This window comes from Notamacropus eugenii, chromosome 1 (genome assembly GCF_028372415.1).
Source record: "Notamacropus eugenii isolate mMacEug1 chromosome 1, mMacEug1.pri_v2, whole genome shotgun sequence".
Classification (NCBI taxonomy): domain Eukaryota; kingdom Metazoa; phylum Chordata; class Mammalia; order Diprotodontia; family Macropodidae; genus Notamacropus; species Notamacropus eugenii.
This window is the reverse complement of record NC_092872.1, coordinates 634,631,677-634,640,211: the sequence shown is the minus strand read 5'-3', so window position 1 is coordinate 634,640,211 and position 8,535 is coordinate 634,631,677. Positions and strand designations below refer to the sequence as shown.

Genomic DNA, 8,535 nt, shown 5'->3' with positions numbered 1-8,535 from the left:
TGCTCTCATTTTCTTTCTTCTTCAGTCTTCTCTCCTATAATCTCAGAGAATGGATAAGAGAATTGCTGAACTACCTCATTGCCTCCCAAAAGCATACGTTTACATCCACACATACTCCACTACTACCACCAGGAGGTCTTCTGTCAAGGGTTCTCAGAATCCATTTGTTTCTTTTCACTCATTACCAGTGTTCCTAAAGTAGGGTCAATTTAGACAGTCCAAGGACATTGAACTTAATTGACCCCTAAAGTTTCAAGAACATTCTGCAGCAAAATTCTTACCAAAAGGAAAAGTGAATGGCTCACCAAAGTAGCTATAGAACAGTCTTCATCAACCAGCTTCTCATCCAACTCAAATTTTAATTATTCAAAGCTAGGACATTTTCACTCAAGTGTGCCTGCTAGATGTCAGACACTGTGCTAAGTGCTTTTGTTCAAATGTTATTTGTTCCTCACAACAATACTGTGAGGAAGGTGCTATTCTCCCCACTTTACAGTTAATGTAACTGAGACAAACTAAAGTTAAGTAACTCTCCAGGGTCACACAGCTAGAAAGCATCTGAGGCTGGATTTGAACAAAGGTCTTCCTGACACTAGGCTTTATACTCCAGCCACTGCACCACCTAGCTGCCTCTATAGGTGCTTAGTAAATGCTTAATGTTGACTGACTGAGAACAAATTCAGAACCTTCCTTAATTGATTTGTCTCCACCTTCAGCTTCTGGGATTGATTTGGCATGACCTCTTTAGTAAGGAAATGACAAATGGATATTATCCTAGTTAATTTCAGTTACATATTCTTAGCCTGTTTTAGGCTTCAGTTGTTGGTTATTTATTTTCTGCAAGCTGGAATTCAGCATAGTTTACAGTGATGTGTCTACTGTTATAGTTCACCCAGGCCTCTGGGTATTCTCATGTTTGTACTCTTAACTGACAAATTTCTAGGCAGTCTAGGCTTTGGCTCAGCCAATTTCATGGAGCTACAGCAGCAGATGCAGAGGCAACTGATTTCCAAACCATTATCCCAGATTATGGAAAACCCTCTTGGTGAAAGCATGATGTTCAACCCTGACCTGATGCACCAGATGATCATGGCCAACCCATAGATGTAGCAATTGATGGAGAGGAATCTGGAGGTCAATCAACCAATCAACCATCAACCAACCATATCAACCAACTAATCAACCAATCAATAACCTAGAGTTTATGAGGCAATCTATGGAATTAGCTCGCCACCCAGCCATGGTACAAGAGTTGATGAATAATCAGGTGGTCCATGAGCAATCTAGAGAGCATCCCCAGGGGATATAATGCCATGTAGCATGTACAGAGGCATGCAGGAATACATGTTCAGTGCTGCTCAGAAACAGTTCAGCTACAATCCGTTCTCCTCATTGGCAGGGAATTCTGACAGCTCTTTCTCCCCACCTATTTGAACTAAGAACTGGAAGCCCCTCCCTAAGTCTTAGGCTCTGTCCCCACCTCCCAGGCCCCAGGGCCCATAGGGAGGGCACCAGAGACTCAGGGACCAGATAGGTGCACCCAAAAGACTTGGAGCCTTTTGGGATCAATGTAGTTAGCCTGAGGTCAGGAATGATTAATAATCCTCTCCAGCAAATTTCAGAAAATCCTCAGCTAGTGCAAAATATGGTCTCTGCCCCATACATGCTAAATATGATGCCACCACTTGCCCAGAACTCCAACTTTTCTGTTCAGATGACAATGAATTCTCAGCTGCTAGAGCTTACCATGTATCTATACAGAACCCAGGTTCCCTGTCCATTCTCACCAACCCCATGCAGGCACCCATACAGATCCAAGAGAGGCTGTAGATGCTGCAGATCAAGGTCCCAGGGCTGGTACCCAGCCTGGGCAACTTGGGGGTGCCCAGAATCCTACCTCCAACTGCAGGAATCCCACAGATCCCATCATTTCCCTATCCATCCCAGCTAGTACCTCTCCAACAGGGGTGTAATGCCAGTGAAAGATCTCCCCCACAAAATTAATAGGCCTCAGGTGAAGCCTATTAAAGGAAACTTGATGTAGGAAGGCCCACATCTTTTGTTCATTGCTAATGAGGCACTGGGTCAGAAGGTCGTGCCCTCTGGCTCTGAAAAGTGTATATATACTCAGGTTTTGTTTAGGAGGCTTACTCTTGGGAAGTATTTGTTTAGCCAGACAAGACTCTGGGTAGCTGTGAAGGAGTCACCCTAGCTTGAAAACTCAGATGTTGGTGCTTCTCTCTCTGGTAACCATGTTTGTAGGTAATGGTCCAGACAGCTGGATCTATCTGTTGATCTGTGATGTATGTATTGCTTAAGGTCAGACAGTTAGAAGCCCTATCTGTTGGTCTTTATTTCTCTGCCTGTATTTTTTTCTGTTGGTATATGTGACTAAAGAAGACTGTTGACCACCTCAAAAGTTGCTTTCCTCTTAGAAAAGCAGATCTAAGAACCTGAGCTAGCAGGCTATCCTGGATGTTTCAGGGTGCTCCTTGCTACAAGGAGGCACAACCAATTGCCCAAAGCAGCTGATTCAATAGATGATCCAGCTTTTGGCTGAAGGAGGAAACTCCCTAGTGAAGACACCAGAAATCTGATTTCAATAACAGCAGGAAAAGCTCAGACATAGGCTTCATCAATTGAAAGGGTAACCTGCAGACCCTGATTACTATGGGTGCGAGTATTAATGCAGTCACTGAGAAACTGCTGGGGTCTCAGTCCTCCTAATCCCTGAGTCCATTCCAAACTCTCATCCCACCCACACATGCACAGTCCTCTTTGAGAACAAAAGACAACAACCAACCATGTGAAAATGAAAACCTATTAGAGCACCAGAGCACCACCAATATGGTGGATAGACTAAAAAAAAAAAAATCAGTCCATGTGAGAATAAGCGGAAGGAAATAGGGTTATTTAGTTTGAAAAAAGCCAGTAGATTGGAGATGGTAGCTGTCTTAAAACTAGTCAGTCAATCAAGTATTTATTACATACCTACTATGTGTCAGATATGGTGCTAGATACTAGGCATACAAACAAAGGTACATGATCCCTGCTTTCAAAGATCTCAGAGTCTGATGGGTGAGATAATATAAAAACCCTTGGTACACAAGGTACCATAAAATATATACTAGGTAAATTGGAGGTAACCTAAAGTGACATTGAAAGAAACCAAAAACAGGATTTTAGCTGAGATTTGAAAGAAGCCAGAGAAACCAAGAAATAGCCCTGAGTAAGGGAAGCATTATAGCCATGGGGAACAACCAGTGAAAATGACTTTTTTTTAAAAGGCTATCATATGGAGCACCATCATGTCTTGTGGTTAAAGAAGGCACAACTACAAACAACAAAAATTATGGGAAGATAAACTTCAGCTCAACATATGGAAAAGCTTCCCAGCAATTAAAATTATCCCCCCAAATGGAATTGATTGTCTTCAGATAGAATGCATTCCATGTCAGGGAAGGTCTCCAAATGTAGTCTGTACAACCATTTATCACAGAAGACATAAAGGGCATCATCTTGTCCACATACTCTCAATTTGCAGATGAAAAACTGAGGAAAAATTGACCAGCTTGCCCAAGGTCACTCAGCCACTTGGGAAAAAGGTAGGAACACAACACAGATCTAAATATTCATACTACTTAGATGTGATACCAAAATGCCTTCATATCAGAGACTTTTTAAAAAGCAACTTCAAGAGTACCTTGTCTAGTTAACTCCATTTAATGATCTTGAACATGGAGAATTATGATTCATAATGATGATTCAAAGGTTCTGAAAGATCATCAGTCATCTGAGAATGATTCAATTATAGTCAATATACTGTCTCAGGAAAATGGACAAACTCACATTCAAAAGGTTTTCCAAGCTTGAATTAAAATGGGGTTTCTTCTTAAGGAAACCAAGGTTTTAGTGTTTGCTGCTTTACTCACATAGAGGCAGGATGATGTAATGAATGGAGTGTTAGAATTAGAGTCCAGCAGCCTTAAGTTCATTCCTGAAGCTCATACTATTTATTGCAGTCATTTTTCAGTCATGTCTGACTCTTCATGACCCCATTTGGGGTTTTCTTGGCCATCATACTGGAGTGATTTGCCATTTCTTTCTCTAGCTCATTTTGCAGATGAGGAAACTGAGGCAAATAGGGAAAAAGTGACTTGCCAAGGGTCACACAGCTAATAAGTGTCTGAGGTTAAATTTGAACTCAGATCTTCCTGACTACTCGACCAGTGCTCTTTCCACTTTGTCACCTACAGGCCACCTATACCATGGAATGTGTAATGCATTGAACTTGACCCCAAAGAATAACCATGAAAATATCCTGTTTTCTTTGCAGAGGTGGGAGGTAGAGAGTATGTCAAACTACAGAGAGGGTCAGACTTTTTAGATGCCTTGGCTAGTTCAGCCGAATCTTAGTTTTGTTCCTTTCTCTTTGAGCATGCCCAGATCCCCTCAAATGGAGGGATCAGCTTCTGAGAGAGAAAACGTTGTGCATTCCCCTACTACATGAATAGGAGTAGTATCTTTTGATTCACTCAAAAGACAGAATAGGCTGCATCTATAAAAACCCTGAGACCAGAACACACTGTCTCTTTCTCTTTCCTACAACATCCAGAGAGGGTGAAGGTCATATTCATCCACTGTGCAGATGCCATGAACTGAGGGGATGAGGGGAAAAAGGGCTACTTTTCCCTGTGGCCCCAAAGAATGGTCTTAGGGTTGGAATTTTGGTTTTTTTGCCCTTTTCAGTTCTAGGGGCAAGAAATAAAATTACCCATTGGCCCCATGGAGTTTGAGCCATGATGGTCTTGGAGGCAAGATTCTGGTCTGTATATGTAGCCAACCTGCTCAACAGGGAAGTTCTGAGAAATCAGGATGCCAGAGACTCAAGGCCAAGGGGAGATTTGGACTTGGAGCTTAGTGGGACTATGCTACTTAGAAAATGAACAGGGCACTAGGTAATGCAGTAGATAGAGCACTGCTCCTGAAGTCAGGAGTACCTGAGTTCAAATTCAGACTCAGATGCTTACTATCTATGTGACCCTGGACAAGCCACTTAACCCTGTTTGCTGAAGGAAGGAAGGAAGGAAGGAAGGAAGGAAGGAAGGAAGGAAGGAAGGAAGGAAGGAAGGAAGGAAGGAAGGAAGAAAGAAAGAAAGAAAGAAAGAAAGAAAGAAAGAAAGGAAGGAAGGAAGGAAGGAAGGAAGGAAGGAAGGAAGGAAGGAAGGAAGGAAGGAAGGAAGGAAGGAAGAAAGAAAGAAAGAAAGAAAGAAAGAAAGAAAGAAAGAAAGAAAGAAAGAAAGAAAGAAAGAAGAAAGAAAGAAAGAAAGAAAGAAAGAAAGAAAGAAAGAAAGAAAGAAAGAAAGAAAGAAAGAAAGAAAGAAAGAAAGAAAGAAAGAAACTGATTTAAGATATGAACCTTCCATCCCCAGAGTATGGGATAGGAGGGATGTTTGTTCTTACTATTCTTTTGAAGTAAATGTTCCTTCAAAAAAGTTAATCTGACTACTAAGAGATTAAATGGAACTGGGTGCAGCTGACCCTTCTAAAATTGAAAGAATGCAGCCAGCATGCAGTCACTGTGGACTGATGCTAATAGCAGAGAGCCTAGACAGCCCAAACTCTCTTAAGAATACTGGAGAACTCTGTAGGAGAGATGGAATGTAACCTAGCTGGCTTCCAGGCAGTAGGTGGTCACTATTACACTATGATTTGGCAGAAAACATGACGCACTGGCAAGGGTGGGAGGAGGGATGGAATAAGCATTTAGTAAACTTCAACTATGTGTCAGAAATTATACAAAATATGTTACAAATATTTTCTCATTTGATCTTCACAATAATCTTGTGATATAGTTACTATTATAATCTCTAGTCTACAGTTGAGAAACCTGAGGCAGATAGCAGTTAAGTGACTTGTGAAGGTCATACAGCTAGTAAATGTCTGAGGCCAATTTCGAACTCAGGTTTCTCACTCCAGGTACAGTGCTCTGTAATAACAGCTAACATTTATATAGCCCTTACAGTGTTCCAGGCACTGTACTAAGTGCTTCATTATTTCTATTGCATTTTATCCTCACTACAACCCTGGGGAGTAGGTACTATTATTACCCCCATTTTACAGATGAGGGAATTGAAGCAAACAGAGGTTGTGACTGACCCAGAGTCACATAGCTAACATATGTCTGATGCTGAATTTCAACTCAGATCTTCCTGATTCAAAGCCCAGTGCTCTATCCACTATACCACCTAACTGTCTCTAATATATTAGGAAAACATATTAGGAATACATTAGGAAATGTCAGTGATTTTAAAAGAAATTATATCAATAATTATTTATTTTTAAAAATGAAAGGCACTGGATTTGAAGTCAAAAGGCCTTTAAATCTTGCTTGTATTACTTATAAACTCTATGACCTTGGACAGATCACTTCCTTTGTCCCTCTATTTCCTCTTCAGTAAAATGAAGGAGTTGATTTAGATCTCTCAGGCTTCTTCTGGATCTAAATCTATGACTATGAATTCAGGAAAACAAAAAGTTGTAAAGCTTTCCCACATGACAACTTGCTAAAGATTCATGGAATTTTTGTTATTCAGTTGTTTCAGTCGTGTCTGACTCTCCATGACCCTATTTGGGGTTTTCTTGACAAAGATACTGGAGTGGTCTGCCATTTCCTTCTCTAGATCATTTGACAGATGAGGAACTGAGGCAGACAGGGTCAAATGACTTGCCCAAGGTCAAGTGACACAGCTAGTGTCTAAGGCCAGATTTAAACTCAGGTCTTCCTGACTCCAGGTTCAGCACCCTATCCACTGCACCACCCAGCTGCCCCATTCACGGACCTACTTTGTAATTTGAGTACCCAAGACACATGTTTGTAGGATGAATGAGTCTGACAAGATAACCACAAGTTGTTGTGAAAAGAGCAGTGGCTTGGGAGACAGGAAAAAAATAATCTTTGTTCTGGCTCTCCTACAGACTGTGTGACCTTGGATAAGCCATGTAACTGAGGCTCAGGATGGTTTTTACCTACAAAATGAGATGTTTGAGGTATATTATTTCCAAAGTTCCTTACAGTTCCATGATTCTAGTTCAGATTCTAGACTGCTCCACAGCAAATATATGGGAGATGGAGATAAGCCCTACTGTTGTTTTGAATGCTAACCAGTGAGCCAGCTTTAAAAACTATGATTTTCTACAGTTGGAGTTCGCTCCTAAAGTCAAACCAGCATCCTCATGGTCAGGGGAAGGGCTAATGCAATATTTTCATAATGATACAGAAAACTTCTCATGGAGGCCAAAGTCTGTAATCACCAGCATAACAAACAAGATTTTGGTATATTGATTTAGAAAGTAAAGAGGCTGAGCATCCTAGCCTTTTCCGAATATTTATGTTTAACCAAGTCACAGCCAGGATTTCTAATGTGCCTGATCTCTAACGTACACAGGAGGGGGGCAGGGGGGGCTTGCTATCATAGGTTCTTCGATGGAAAGGCAACTTTTGAGGGGTTAACAATCACTTTAATGAAGCACATGTATCCGTCCTTTAATCAAGCACATATGTCATTCACATAGTTCAGGGAGTCAACACCTTAAACCCCAAAGAAATCAACAGAAATGGCTTCCTTTACCTGAATTCAACAGATAATTGGATCCCAACTGCCTGAATTCATAGACACCAGAAAGGCAAGTACAGCATCTGAGTTCTCAAAGCTGGGTAGGGCTCCTTAATGGCTTCCCAGAGTACTCATCTGGCCAAACAAACACTTCCATTCAGTAAGCCCCAAATAAAACCTCACCCTCAGAGTCTTTATATACTTTTTAGAGCCAGAGGGCATCACACCCAGGATCTTTTCAATCTCCTTCCTTAGACAGTTGCCTCAGCCTCAAGACATTCCCTGTGGTCCTGTGACATGTGGCAGTTGTCAATCACAAGAATCACAAACAAGTTATTCCATCCTTGCTGATTCCTCCAAGGAAGGCATTGGAGCATATGGTAGGCATTGTATAATCCTGGAGCAGTAGAGCCTGAGAAACAAGGAAGCCAATGTACCAACTAGGACAGAATTGGAAAAATAATGAGCCTCCAGCCCTGTCAATAAAGATAATATTTTTTCGTCTTCTGACAAGTATTGCTACAACAGCCAGACCATGAAACACAATTATTTGAAGACTTGAGGAGTCCTTAGGCATGGGGAACTTTGTGAAAAATAAGTTAGACTGGGAAAATTTACTCCATTCACTCTGAAAGCTGCTCTTTCCTGGGCTAGAGGAGCAATCTTCATCTCCCACTGGGGCAAAGGATCCACTCTCTTTGGTCCCCCCAAATTTCCACTTGTGGTATAGGTGCAACTTCTATGGATGGGTCACGGGAATGGATTTTTTTGAAAGGAAAAGCTACTTCTATCAGTACAAACACTTTGAACCCAAGGATAAAAGTGGCCAAACAAGGTAAAATCATGCTTCCAGTCTATTTGTGGCTCATGAAAGGGGTAGTGAGAGATGCCATCTTTCCCTAACCTTCCTGGTCTCAAA

At 41.4% G+C, this 8,535-nt stretch overlaps 1 pseudogene; it reads left to right on the top strand.

Annotated features, from left to right (window-relative positions):
* The first annotated feature begins 912 nt into the window (after nt 1–912).
* LOC140519352 (ubiquilin-4 pseudogene) lies at nt 913–2,004 on the top strand (annotated as a pseudogene).
* Nucleotides 2,005–8,535: the final 6,531 nt, after the last annotated feature.